The sequence below is a fragment of the Phyllostomus hastatus genome, unplaced genomic scaffold, assembly GCF_019186645.2.
Source record: "Phyllostomus hastatus isolate PE091 unplaced genomic scaffold, TTU_PhHast_1.1 phas_contig_748, whole genome shotgun sequence".
NCBI classification, from domain to species: Eukaryota; Metazoa; Chordata; class Mammalia; order Chiroptera; family Phyllostomidae; genus Phyllostomus; species Phyllostomus hastatus.
This window is the reverse complement of record NW_025333952.1, coordinates 61,299-76,203: the sequence shown is the minus strand read 5'-3', so window position 1 is coordinate 76,203 and position 14,905 is coordinate 61,299. Positions and strand designations below refer to the sequence as shown.

The window sequence follows — 14,905 nt, the reverse complement described above, 5'->3', positions numbered from 1 at the left end:
GCAAAGCAGAATCACAGCAGGAACATGTGTGAGATGAGACATTACAGGCCCCCTGCTCTCTGCTGATTCCAGAACCTGGTTCCCTGGAGGAGGCTGGGAAATGGTGGGAGAACAATCATGCCCAGGGAGGTAAGAGCAGGATGAGTCTGAAACTTCCTCTCTCGACACCACAGATCCCTGAGTGCAGGGGCCACCGTGGTCATGTGGGGGACAATGGCACGCAAAATGCCTCCTGTTGCTGTCAGAGGGGGACACCCAGAGGAGGATGGGATGAGAACTACTCGGCTACAGGAAAACATGGAATACTGCCCTTTGTAACAACATGGATGGGCCTGGAGAATATCATGCTTGGAAACCTGGTCAGAAAAAGCTAAGAACTATATGATGTCATTCACACATGGGACATAAACCTGAAACTCATGGACACAGACAGCAGTGTGGTGGTTCCCAGAGGGGAGGGGGGTGGGAGAGGAGGAGCCTCATACCTGATGAGGGAAGTTGGTTTGACTTTGGGGGATGGGCACACAGTGCAATGTACAGATCCTGTATCATAGAAATGTGCACCTGAAACCTACACAATCTGCTTAACCAATGTACCTCAATACATTTAATAAAAAGACATACCCCTATTGTTTAATATAAATACCCCAATAACTTATTTTTAAATAGTCAGAAAAGGTACAATATTACAAAAATAAAGCACAAGTACTCAAAAGATACGGTCTGTAGGACAAACCCAGGCCTGAGCCCAGGCTGACGTGTTCACAGGAAGCCCTCACTGAACACAGTCCTGGAGCCACAACAAGGCCTGGGTGACCCTCGAGTCCCTGGGACCCCATGTCCTGGTGGCACAAGCTTCTCAACTGGCAAGGACAATTAGCAATAAAAATAACCCGGCGAGGAATGAGCAGGATGGGGATGGTCTCACCCTAACTCTGCTAGGACAGGACAGTCCCCAGGGGAGAGGACATAGGTCCCTGTGGGGACAGTGGCCTGGTGACCCAGTCCTCACTGATGCTGATAAGAACACAGACACATTCCAATGCTGGTTGCAGAAACAGCAGTCAGGGATCCTTAAAGTCCCAAGGGGAGGCTGCAGTGACTGTTTTACCACCAAGTCCCCTACAAGGCAGCTCTGTCACACAGGGAAAGAAAGTTGTCATGAACAAACTCAGGTCAGTCTCAGAAGTGTCACATTCTCCCACAGCCCAACACATGCTTATAATATCCCACTGAGAATCCCCAATACACAGCTGTGGCCCTCAGTCCCAATGCCTCCCCTTCCTGCCCTCAGAGTCTTACCCTTAGGAGCTGTGAGAGACACATCAGAGCCCTGGGCACTGTCCCTGCCTGGGGAAGACACAAAAGCAGAGTTACGGGGTGGGGGAGTCCCCCTCACAGAATCCAGCCCACACTCTCTCAAGGGTCCCAGACGTCACTACCCCAACACCCAGACTTACAGGCAGTCTGGGTGTTGCTCTCCCTGCCTCTGCCTGTGGGACGAAAATGTTCTGTGAGAAGTCAGGGGGAAGGCCGTGTCCTGTGACCCTAAAGGAGCCCCACACTCCCGAAGCACAGGGAAGGTTCCAGAACTGTGATTGAACACCCAGGGTAGGATCAGGAAAAAGTACATGTGCGAGGACTGGTCCAACTGCCGGTCTGGATGTCTGTCCTCAGCAGGGACCTTGCCTTCTGACCTCTGACATGTGGGAATCAGTCCCCATGGCTAGAACCATCAGGTGATAAATGTGTCCCTCACTTTCCCAGGGGCCTCACTAAAGAAGCACTGTTAGGAAATAGGCCCCAGATGGACAAGTACCTGTGTGGGGATATGATACCCATTAAGGAGGCAGAGCACACTTCCACCTGGGCTTGACCCCCAGGGGGATAGGAAACTCAGCCCCACCCCTTGCCCACCTGAGCTCTTCCTCCTCCACAGCACAGCTCCAGTGGCCACAGCTCCAAGGAGACCCAGGGCAGCAGCAATGCCCATGATGGTGATGGTGGTTTGAGAAGGGGGGTCTGTGAGGGGAAGGTGAGAGGTCAACCTCAGGCCTGAGTCCTGACCCTGCTCAGGGACACCCTCAGGAGAGGCTCTGTGCCCACATTCCCTCCTCACCCCATCTCAGGGTCAGGGGCTTGGGCAGCCCCTGGTGCTGCACATGGCATGTGTATCTCTGCTCCTCTCCAGGGGGCATGACCACAGCTGCCCACTTCTGGAAGGTCCCGTCCCCCACAGGCCTGGTCTCCACAAACTCCATGTCCTGGGTCAGGTCCTCCCCTTCACGCTGCCAGGTCAGGGTGATGTCCGCAGGGTAGAAGCTCAGGGCCCAGCACCTCAGGGTGACCTCATGGTTAGAGATGGGGTGGTGGGTCATGTGTGTCTTTGGAGGGTCTGAGGGGATGGCAAGAAAATTCGGGAACTCTGCATGGTCATTAGACACTCCAGCAGTGCTCATGTGACCACCCTGAGAATGGACAGGACAGTGGGGGTGGGGGAAGGGAGAGCAACACCCAGACACCAGCCTGACAGAGGCACCTGGGATAATCTCCTATTTCTTGGAAATTTCCAGAATCAGGGTGAGAACCTAGGGTAGGAGTGTGCAGTTCTCTAAGGGGAGACACAGACCTAGGTGGAGGCTGATGACTCAGCAAACCAGAAGTCAGGCCTCCAGAGAAGGTCTCAGCCCCAGAACTAGGGAGAGTGTCCTGGTGCACCAGGTGCTGCAGGGTGTGAGGGAACCACTGTGGGGTGTTTCAGGGAGAGTCTGGGTCCCTTACTGTCCTTTAGGGAAAGCTGGGACCGCAGGTGAGTCACAGAATAAGGATACCTGGGGGACTCTTCCCTCTCCCTAAGAGGAGGGGTATTCTGACACTGCCCCACTTCCCTCCTCTCCTTGCAGGAAGCGGCCCCACCCACAGATCCCCTCCTCGGGGAGGCCCGAGTCCTGGTACCTGCTCTGAGCAGGGTCTCCTTCCCCTTCTCCAGGAGCTGGAGGAGCCAGCGCACGCACGTGTCCTCCAGGAAGACCCTCCGGCCCTCCGCCACAGGGACCCACACAACGTTGCTCCAGCTGATCTCCGCGGCTGTGGTCCAGGAGCGCAGGTCCTCACTTAGGGACGATGTAGTCCGTGCCATCGTAGGCGAACTGACTGAACCCGCGGAGGAAGCTCCCGTTTGAGCGCACGACGCAGCCGGTCGTTTCCTGCCAGGTGTGAGGCCCTGACCCCGCCCCGAGAAGTTAGCCCCTCCCCCCACGGGAAAATGGAGCGTCCCCCGCCTGTCCTTCGGGATGGGTGCGTCCCCGGAGCCCCAGGCGCACGTGGCTCGTGGCTCACCGTCCTCGCTCTGGTTGTAGTCGGCGCGCAGCCTGTTCAGGTTCTCCCGGGAGGTGTGTTGGTTGAGCTTGATTATCCGCGTCTGCTCCTCCCAAAAACGTGTATCCTCTTGCTCCTTCCAAGGCTGCTCCATCCAAGGCACCCGCGCCTGCAGCCTGGGCCTCGGTGTGTTGCTGTCGAACCCCAAGATGTCCGAGTCGTCCACGTAGCCGACGACTGTGTACCGGTACCCCTCGCTGCCCGGTCCGTGCACGGCGGTGTGGAAGTACGTCAGGCTGTGGGGGCCTGGGGGCGGGGAGGACGCGTGTCCTGGGTTCGCGGTGGGGTCTGCGGGGGGCGGGGCGCCCGGGGGACAGACAGGAGGGCAGCGGGTGAGAAGAGGGGACGGGGAAGCGGTAGGGTCAGTGGCGGGTGGGCGGATGCGCGAGTCCGTAGTCTGTGTCCTGTTCGGGCACAGGAGCGTGGTCTTCCCCCGGATCCCGGGCCCCCGCCGGCCCCGTCGCTCCTGGCCCACAGAGGGCGTTCCCTCCCGACCCCGCACTCACCCTCCCAGGTCTGGGTCAGGGCCAGGGTCCCCGAGAGCAGCAGGAGGGTTCGGGGCGCCATGGGCCTGACTGGAGCGTCAGAGGACAATGAGATCCTGTTCTCGCGGCGGGCGCTCGCCCTGGCCGATCTGCAGCCGGTTTCCACACCCCACGTGAGTAAGGACGGGTGGCTGGAGCGTCACCGTATCCTAGCACCGGGATTGCGTCACTGCCTTGACTCCTCCTCAGGCACCCAGAACTTTCAGCTCCTCCCAGTAGGAGGGGCACGTCCAGTACTTCTGGGTTTTAAACAGGCAGTAAGAGAGCTCAGGGTGCTCGTTTATTTCTCTTCCTCAATCCGTTGAGCGTTTTCTGACCTCTCATCACATTCCACCCTTGTCAGGCAGATGATAGGCTTCTAATAAAGGACTCTTGCTCTCTGCACCCTAATAACACTTGAACTCGGTGTGATCACCTTCACCCTGCAGCTGTTACCCCCTTTACAGCATGAAGATAGTTGTGTTTCACTGACTGACCACCTGCTGATTCCTACGAGTGATTTACAGGAAACTCCTATTGATGGTGCTGCTTTAATTTGGTTACAGAGGGATATTATCTGAGAGATGAACAGGGACATTACTGAGAGGGACATGCAGTAACTTCCATGGTGGACATAATCGAGAGCTCTCATCCACTGGAAATGAAATCTGCCCAGCACGCTGAACTCACTGCTCTAACTCGGGCTTGTCACCTGGACGATGATCTAAGCAAACAACTGGAACAGGAACAGAATCAGAGAAATGGACATCACATGGAAGGTTTTCAGTGGGGAAAGGGAAGGGGAGGAATGGGGGGGGGAGGTACAAGGAAGAAGAAGCACAATTGATGGGCATTAAATAGACAGGGAGAGGTTAAGAATGGTATAGGAAACAGAGAATTCAAAGAACTGATATATACAATCCATGGACATAAATTAAGAGGGGAGAATGCTGGAGGGTTGGGGGGTGCAGGGCAGAGAGGGGATAAAGGGGGAAAACTGGGGAACTGTAAGAGCATAATCAATAAAAAACACTGTGAAAGAAAACAAAAACAATCAAACAACAGCAGCAAAAAGGGTGAAGGGATTGAAAACTGGGACAAAACTCCTGAAGGACGCTTTTGCAAAAGGTCACAGCAATTTTCATATGCTTACATTTTGACAGAGAAATTTCTCTTTTACAAATTTATCTTAAGGAGATAATCATATATATATGTATTTTCTTATATTTTGGTTTTATAAAGGCAAAAGGATAGAATGTCTCTAAATGCTCCAGTAGAGCATTTAGAGAATCAGTAGAATGATGGTCACTGTGGACAGAGGATCTCAGGCAGTGACACCCGGGACCTACACAGAGGGTCAAGTGTAGTCTTCAGGGCAAACCCAGGAGGCACTCGATATGGGATCCTTTTGGGGGAAAGGAGACTCAGAGAGGTTCATGAGTGGTGGAGCTGCAGTGAATGCAGGGTGTTTTCTCTCAGAGCCTTGATGACCCCCTTTCATTGGGTCATGGAACAGTTGTGGGCCTGTGGGGTTCTGCCTCAGGACAAGCCATGGTGTGGGGTGTGTGGGCGCTTGATTTCCTCTGGATGAGATTTCACATCCTCAGGCGATGTTTAAACTGTGTTTATTAAAGCTGGGGACAGTGACACTGAGGAAGGACTTAGGGTAGAGGAAGTAAGTGGGGAGAGCCTAGATGGGGCTGCTGTGGTTTCTGAAAATGTTACACAAAAACAGTGAGTCAAAGTGGTGCAGCTGTCAGCTCACTGGAGAGTGTGAGAAAAAGGGAGCCTTGAAGACAGGATGCGGGATCAGCCTGAGAAAAGCTGCCACTGCCTGCTGCTCCCCTGGCTGATATTCTCAAGGGCACCTTAGAGCTCAGAAGGACAGAAGGAAGTTAGTGTCTGGCACAGGATGTGGGTTACGCTCTGGAGGGAGCTGCCCCAGGTCTCTGTCTGGAGGGTTTTTGTTTCTCCCCTGTGGTCAAGAACCTTCAGCCTTACGGGAGGTTTTCAGCAGAACATTCACCAGATTTCCGGCATGTTTTTAATACACTGATGCATCAGAATGAGAGTATAGGAGCGTTTGGGATTATTCTTTGGTTGGCTCCACTGTTTTACTTTTTATCTTAGGTCTGTCTGGCTCTAATGGGATTTCTTTCTTATTTGTCTCCCTGATTTCATCTGTCCTTGGGCTCATCTGCTGCAAATGGCATGAACTGGGTCTCTGTTGTTTATTTTCCCCAACCAGGGAGATTTAAGCTATGCATTCTCTGGTTAGGGAGGAGAGGTACAAATCATTTCTTCTCAAGTGTCCTTGCTTAGGGGACATAAGGTCTTTCAGTTCACCAGCTGGCTGTGTGTGGTTCAGACCATTTGGCTTTGCTTAATTTTCTTGCTTCAGTTTCCCCATCTCACTTCCCCAGGAATGTTTGTAACTCCCTACTATCTTGCCTCACTCTGACTCTGTACTCCTTGCAAGTGAACTTTTGCAATGTTCCAGAATGTTCTGTGATAGGAGGCTTGCTAGGCTCAGTTCAGGAGGACATCAATGGGACATCTCTGTGTCCTTGGCTATCCAAACTGGTCAAGTTCATCACCCAGCATGAGTTTCAAGGTCTTCACTGTCTCAGGATTAGTTAGAGTCTGGAGACAAAGTGGAGAGCAGGGATAGGACCCTGGCTCTGTGACTGTGGCACTGTGGTGGGGGGGAGATGGGTCATTAGCAGCAATCACACAGAGAAATGTAATTGTGACCGAGTGCTGTGAGGGAAAGTTCCTGATATCACGTAAGCAAATAACCAGGAGATCTATGGGTCCCCTTCCAGTTTTCTGAATATTATGTGAAAGACATAAAAGAATGGCATTTGAAATAGAATAAATATACACAATCATAGAACAGGGAAGATCACTTGGAAATTAAAAATATCATCATAGAAATGAATAATTTGGTAGGTGAACTGTAAGATTCAAGCTATACTTCTACTGAGTTGTACAAATGGAAAAGTGTGGGCAAGCTGGAGAAAAGACCTATTAGTCTGTCAGTCAAGGGATCCCAACAAGTTAATAATGACAGTTTAAATAGTGTGGAAAAATCAAAATAAAAATTATGATGAGTAGGAAATAATTTTAAAATTTTCCAAGAATATTTCTCAAAGTTCACAGATGAAAATGTACATTATTGAATGGGCTAATGAAATTCTCACTACAGCAGAGAAAACACACCCATGCTGTAACACATCACAATGGAATTTCAGAAAGAGGGTGGGAAAGACAATGAAAACTGCAAGAGGCAGCAAATATGAGCCTGGAGACTAGAAAACATTGTTACAGTGCCTTCCAATTTCTAAAGAAAAAAAAAATTCCAACACCAAGTTCTATACACACTCAAGATGTGAATAAGGGCTAGGATAACCTACAGTTTCTGCATGTTCTTAGAGTTTCAATAGTGAACTTATCACATTCTCTTTGGAAAATACTACCAGGTACTTCCGGCAAGATGGCGGAATAGGTGGACGCACCGTACCTCCTCGCACAAGCAAGATTAGAACAACAATAATTTATGGATAGAATAACACTCAGAACTGATAGAGGATTTATCTGAATGGAAGTCGGACAGCCAAGAAGTTCAAGTAGACCCGTACATCCAGACTGGTAGGAGACGACGAGCTGGGCAGGCGCGGGGCTGGCGCGGGTTGGCGGCGTGCGGAGGTCGGGGAAAATTTGGCGCGAAATCGGTGTGACAGCCATCCGGGGTGCAAGAACACAGCGGTGATCCCTGAGTACAGAAGCTGTGTCTGGCGGTCCCAGTGAGGCAGCGATTGTGGACCAGGGCAGAGCTCGCAGCCCAGGATCCCAGAGAAGGGTCTGAACCCAGGAGAACGGAACTAACGCCATTGTTCCCTCCCGCCCCTGCCCCCACATATAACATCACAATCTAGTGCCCGGGGAGCCCAGCCCTGGTGAACACCCTAAGGCTCCGCCCCCCCACCGTAACAAGAGCGACCAGGCCAGGAGAGAGAAAAAAAAAGGAGAGACAGGGAAAGCCATAAGACATGTTTCCAACAGAACAGATCAGTCCCCCAGGACTCATCCTTTTGAGCAACTAAGAAATAGCCAATCTATCAGATGCACAGTTCAAAACACTGGTTATCAGAAAGCTCACGGAACTGGTTGATTTTGGGCGCAATTTAGATGAAAGGATGCAGGTTACCATAAAAGAGATGCAGGAAGATACACGGAGGAGAGCCAATAGTGAAAGGAAGGAATCTGAGTCTCAAAACAATACAGTGGACCAGAAGGAAGATAGAATCAACCAAGTAGAAAAGCATGATGAAATAAGAATTCAAAAAAACGAGGAAAAGCTTAAGAGCATCCAGGACACCTTTAAACGTTCCAACATCCGAATTATAGGGGTACCAGAATGGGAAGGGGAAAAGCAACAAATTGAGCACGCATTTGAACAAATAATAAAGGAGAACTTCCCCAATCTGGAAAAGGGAACAGTCTTCCAAGAAATCCAAGAAGCTCAGAGAGCCCCAAAGAAGTTGGACCCAAGAAGAAACACACCAAGGCACATCATAATTACATTAGCCAAGGTAAAAACGAAGGAGAGAATCCTAGAAGCAGCAAGAGATAAGGGGACAGTCACCTACAAAGGAGTTCCCATCAGACTGTCAGCTGATTTCTCCAAAGAGAAAAAGAAGGGGCAAGAAGGGGCTGGAAAGAAATATTCCAAGTCATGAAAGACAAGGACCTACATCCCAGATTGCTCTATCCAGCAAAGCTCTCATTTAGAATGGAAGGGCAGATAAAGTGCTTTTCAGATAAGGTCAAGTTAAAGGAGTTCATCATCACCAAGCCCTTATTTTATGAAATGCTAAAGGGACTTATCTAAGAAAAGAAGATAAAGAAAAAGACATGTATAGTAAAAGGACAGCAAACTCACAATTATTAACAACCATACCTAAAGCAAAACCAAACGAAACTAAGTAAACAACTAGAATAGGAACAGAACCACAGAAATGGAGGGCACATGGAGGGCTAGCAGCAGGGTGTGGGAGGAGGAGAGAGGGGGAAAAGGTATAGAGAATAAGTAGCATAGAATGTAGGTTGAAAATAGATAGGGGAAGGGCAAGAATAGTACGGGAAATGTAGAAGCTAAAGAACTCATAAGTATGACACATGGACATGAACTAAAGGGGGGGAACGTGGGTGGGAGAGGGGGTACAGGGTAGAGGGGAGAGAAGGGGGGAATGGGACAACTGTAATAGCATAATCAATAAAATATATTAAAAAAAAAAGAAAATACTACCAGGTAAAGTGGGGAAAATCAGGAAGTAAAGCAAACAAGGGGAACACTTGGGATCCAGGTGACAAGGGAGCCAAAATAGGAGAGGCCAGGGCTGCCTGAGACAAATGAAAGGACACCCAGGGTGTCTGCCCAGCTCCAGGTGTGCAGGGACTCTGCCCACCTGTGGCAGGACTGAGGGCTGTGGACAGGTATCTGCAGAGAGGAAATGGGTTGAATATCTGATGTGTTCAAATATGTGCTCATGAAGATTGAGACTCTGGGGAGAGCAGTGGAATGAACATTCGAAACCTGATAGAACGATGCTGTGGCTGACATTGGACCAGATGCAATGAGCAACCACCCCCTACCCTAGTGCTGACCAATCAATGGAGACCTTTACCCTAAGTCCCTCAGTCCCCCATGCAACCATCCCCTAGAAGCCATCAGGGAGCCAGGTCTTAGAGGAACAACTCACCTCTGATCCTGGGTTTGGTGTGGCTTTCTTAAATAAACATCTTGTTTCCTTTTTTACTTTTCTGTTTTCCTCACCCAATGACATTTCACTTTCCTTGCTTTGAGAGAGAGGGAGAGAGAGAAACATTGATATGAGAGAGAAACATCAACAGGTTGCTTCCCCTGGATGCCCAGGCCAGGGATGGTACACTAAACTTATGTATGTGTCCTGACTAGGGGTCAAACCCAGACATTTTGGTGCATGGGACAATGCTCCAACCAACTGAACCCAAGGCTGGCATATACTCTTTGGTGAGGCATTTTTCTAGAATATTGATCACTTTTTATTGAGTTGTTTTCTTATTGTTGAGTTTGAGGATTCTCATGCATAGTATAAAACAAGTGATTAGCAAACATTTTCTCCCAGTCTGTGACCTGAGCTATTTTCACAAACATAACACCAACATTAATGCACAGGTAGATTTTCCTGGGAGGAGAAATGAGAAGTGACTCACTGTGACAGGTGTTTTTAGATGACTTTGGTGACTGAAGGAGCAGGGGGACAATATGACTCATTTTATTTTGCATATTCTTGAGAGTTTTTTTTATTCTCTTGTATGTGCATGAAAAATGTTTTCAAAGAACAAGTTACATAAAACCCCTACACTTATAAAACCCCTGACAGATCACCCTCACATCACGATTTAAGATTTGGGTTCTGACCCTGTTCTCTGGGACCAACTGTTTCCTTAAATATTATTCCTGACAAAGGTGGCTAGATTGTGTGGGAAAATCCTCCCCCTGAAAATAATGAAAAATGCCATGTATAATACAAAAAGCAGTTTATTAAAGCAACAGAGAGTTGAGGAGATACTAATGACCATGCCCCAGAAGAAAGGAGAGATCCAGCTTGGCCTGCACAGAGGGTAGCGCCCTGAGTGAGGAGTGGGGGAAGGTGTGCAAGTTCATTGCTCAGAGCCCAGACATGGAGTCCAGCACTGTCAGCCCTGAGCTGAGCTCTTGACTTTCCTCCCCGTCTGTCTTCCCTTCTATACATGTAAACAATGCTTTTTAAATTAATTATGTGTACCTAGATAATATGCAATTTATATGATGAATGTATATTCCCTGTAAAAATTATAAAATGTTAAAACATATAAATGAGAAATTATCACTAAAGTAAAGGTGTTTGTTCACCTCCACACCCTAAGGCCCAATATGATGCTAATAAGAGTTTTCAGCAAAGGAAGTAAAGATTACTGAACTATGTTTCTCTCTCTCATTCTCTCCCACTCTCATGTCAGTAACCACATCCTCAGGGCGTGGTTAAGAACAAAATTGTTGCTGGACAACAGTTTTCTCTGTTTGACCTCAGTGCACTTCCCATTTAGTGGTTGTCTTCATGTTTCATTTTCTCCTGTGCTGATTTAATCTCATGTTGTTTTGTGCAGTAACGTGCTGTGCAGGCTTGCAGCCAAGAAGCAACAGTTGGAGCCCTGCAGTCCAGGTGAGCACTAGGGAGAACATCCAGCCTCTGTGCTGTTTGCACAACCACAACATCGCACAACCACACGTTTCTCAGGGTGGATCACCACTGTTAGGCGGCACATGAGTGAATGCAAGTGCATCAAATAAACACACTGGACATTTTACACTTACACGAGGTTGTGTGTCAGTTATATTTTAACTTAAAAATAAAGTTCATGGTGGATATTGTGTACAACTCTGGCATTCAGTGAAGGATCACTAAACAGTATAATTAGTAATATAAACACTGACACCCACAGATTAGATTGTCAAGAGTTTCTTCCAACAGCTCATGACCCCAGGAGCTCTAGGATCCCTGAGCATCCGCAGTGAGGGGCGAAGAGCAGGAGAACAGGAAGCCAACTAGGGGAGGTCTGCACCCACCAGAGATGGGGGCCCTCTCACACAGTGACTTAAAAAGTGAAAATGGAATCAATCACTTAGGATCTGCCACCAGCATCAGGACAGTGTGGGTGGCTGTGGTCTCTGAGGGCATTGGTGGCGGCTGTGAGGGTGTGAACGTGCTGCAGCCTCTGGTGGTGTCTGTGCAGGTGAAGCACCAGGGAGACGCTGGGCAAGACCGTGAGGACAGTGTATGTGACACTGGAGATGGGCCACGTGATTTCGAAACATTAAAACCCAGGTGTGAACAGAACCCCATATCTAAATTTTGGTGTAAACTATAAACCCAAGGGACAAATCTATACATAGCAGTTCTAACCCTTTTGAATAGGAGTTTATTCATCTACTCAGCAAGTTCACAGAGGGTCAACCATGTGAACCTGCACGTGAATAAGAAGCAACTCACTGGAACTACTTAGTTTTCTGTGTAACATGACAGCACATTGTAGAAATGTGTAATATAAAGATACAAAATAAGGCCTAAACAATTCTTCATCTTCCACAGTTTTTATCTTCATCTAGGAAATAAAATCTTCACCCACTTGAAACAAATTATGTTTTTCTGTTGCAATAGAATACATAAACTCTCTCTTCTTTTTTATTTTGATTTTAGAGAGAGGGAAGGAGAGGGAGAGAGAGATACTGGTTGTCTCCTGTATGTACATGCTCTGACCAGGAATCAAACTGGCAATCTTTTGGTGGAGCGGCCCATGCTCCAAACCACTGAGCAACCCGGCCAGGGCACATCCCTGTTTGAACTGTTTCTGTAGGTCTGGTTTCCCATCGCAGAGAAAATCATTCAGTCTGTTGGCTCACACACTTATTTTCATTTTGCCTACAACCTCCCTGACACATGCAGTTGATTTTTTTAGAAAATAAAAAGGAAAACATTTGGTAATTGATGGGAATGCTCAGAACATATTTATTGGACAATTATACAAAGAAGTCCCCCCCAAACATCCATAACAGAACTTAATATGGGAAGTGACAGTTCCCCATCATTTGTGTTTGGGATTCACAGATGTCCCATGTTTTTCAGGGCACTGGGTCACCAGCGGAGGGGCTAGTGTCCATGGCTGTGCACACCCAGGGCCCACGTGTACCTGCTGTGCTCAGAGCCCTGTGGCCTTGCCCAGCTGCACTGGCCACGCTGGGACTGAACCTGGGACAGAGCGTCATGAAGCTCCCGTCGTCCTTCGCCAGAATTCCAGGAGCGAAAAACGGACGTAGGGGTTCTGCTACCAAAATCGGGGGGAATTTAAAAATGTGGGAGCCATCATCCACGTGATAAAAGGAAATGGACCCCATTTCCAAAACTAGGAAAACACCCACGCGGTGTAAGCGGGGACTGACAATGAGAACTGTTACCGGCCTGGTGCTGGTTAGGAAGGTGGCATGCTCCCTGCAGCTCAGGATCCAGAAGCCACGTTCTGAAGAGAGGACGACCTCCTCCTGCCGAGGAACAGACTCCTTGTAGACGCCCAAGTTCCACTCTGTGCTGGTGCCCAACGTCCACCTCCCAGTAGTGCCGGCCGGATGTGAGCTGCGGGGAGCCCAGCACACAGAGGGAGGCGCTGAACCTCTCAGGACAGATCCTGCGCTTCTGCTCCTCGTTCATGCTGCGGACTCGCCACAGGTCCTCGGAGATGTAGAGGTGGTTGTTGGCCGTGTCCACATCCAAGGTCACGTCCACTGTGGAAAGAGAAATAATCCGTCAGCCCTGTCCCCACTCCTCGGGGCCACCCCGGGGGCACACATGACTCATTCACTTTCTGGTCTTCATCTCCACACCTCAGGTTTTCCTGGGGGAACTTCCTGGGTCCCTAATTACATCAGATTTCATGGACACAAGGAACTGTCATAATTGGAACTGGCCCTTGGTCATGACAGGTGTTCTCTCTACATTAAGCTCTTTGCTTATTTGATTAAGGAGGTTTCTTCCCTTTAGTGTGGACTCTGCATGGAAAAACAGACCATGACTGCTACATGTTTTCAAAAGTAGCATACAAATCATCACAGACTCTGTGCACACATACACCTGAACTAGGCATTTCAAAGGATGGAGAATATTCTACTTATTGCAGAGTAAAATTGACATCAAAGCTTTCAGTTTCCTCTCTCTATATAATTATATTAAAATTACATTCAAACATATAATATATTTATATGTAAATATATAAATCTGTACATAGATTTATAAATATATGTGTATATATGCATTTTTTCTAAGACACCTTAGAAACTAAGGTTGACACCTTAGTAGGAACCAGGACCGCAGCTCAAGGGGGCAGCGCCTGGAGGGGCCCGAACACGGAGCAGGGGACCCTGCGCAGCGGTGTCGCCTCCCTCCAAGTCTGATTCAGGCGCAGAGCTGGGAGTCTAAAGTGAGCCTTGGATGGGGTTGGCTCAGCCTTAGAAAGAAACCTTCCCGAATAAAGACTCCTCACTCCCTGTGCGTTTGCTTTCTCTCTTTTTTATTTTTTAATTTAATTATTATTTTAAAAAATCCATCCTGAGGATATGTTTTTAATGATTTTGCACAGAGAGGAAAGGAGATGTTGGGAAGGAGAGACATCCATCCGTTGTCTCACGGGCGCCCCCTGGTGGGAATCGAGCCTGCAACCTTGTGATGCCCAGGAACCACTCCAACCAACTGAGCCACCTCCAGGGCTCTTTATTTTTTTAAACATTTTAAAAAATTTTTTCAGTTACAGTCGATGTAGAATACAAAATAATATTGAATGTAACTGTAGTTGCAAACATTTAAAAAAATCGATGTTTGCCAGATGGGAGAGGGCTTGGGGCTTGAGGTAAAACAGGGGAAGGGATTGGGAAGTACAGATGGGCAGTGACAGAACAGGCCCAGTGTGGTAGCGAGAAGCGCAGGGAATACAGTCAGTAGTACTGGGGTAATGTGCAGGTCAGGCAGACGTAGCAACTGCTTGTGTCTTTGAAGTGTTGGGCCATGGCCGCTGTCTGGGGGAAGGGACTAGCCCTTAGAACATCCTGAGTGACAAGGAGTGATGGGTCCTGGGACTCCACCCTGTTTCTATGAATAGCGCCCTGCACTCACCACTCCCAGGCATCAAGATGCAATCCAAGTGTACACAACAATAGCTCATGGCCTAGAATTTCTGATTTTAAAATGCTAGTTAGAATGAACAGAAGATACATCCTAGGGCTGTAAATTAGGGGGCAAGATGGTCTCTACTCTACTTGTGAATTTTTTTCAATCCTCACCCAAGGACAGGTTTTTATTGGTTTTAGAGACAGAGAGGAAGTGGAGGGAGGGAGAGAGGAAGAAAAAGAGAGAGATTGGTTGCTTCTTGTG

The 14,905-nt window shown here is 48.5% G+C and overlaps 2 pseudogenes; both read right to left on the bottom strand.

Moving 5' to 3' along the window:
- Nucleotides 1–212: 212 nt before the first annotated feature.
- Nucleotides 213–4,084, bottom strand: LOC123825919 (annotated as a pseudogene).
- An 8,385-nt stretch (nucleotides 4,085–12,469) lies between these two features.
- LOC123825920 lies at nucleotides 12,470–14,660 on the bottom strand (annotated as a pseudogene).
- Between the last annotated feature and the right edge of the window lie 245 nt (nucleotides 14,661–14,905).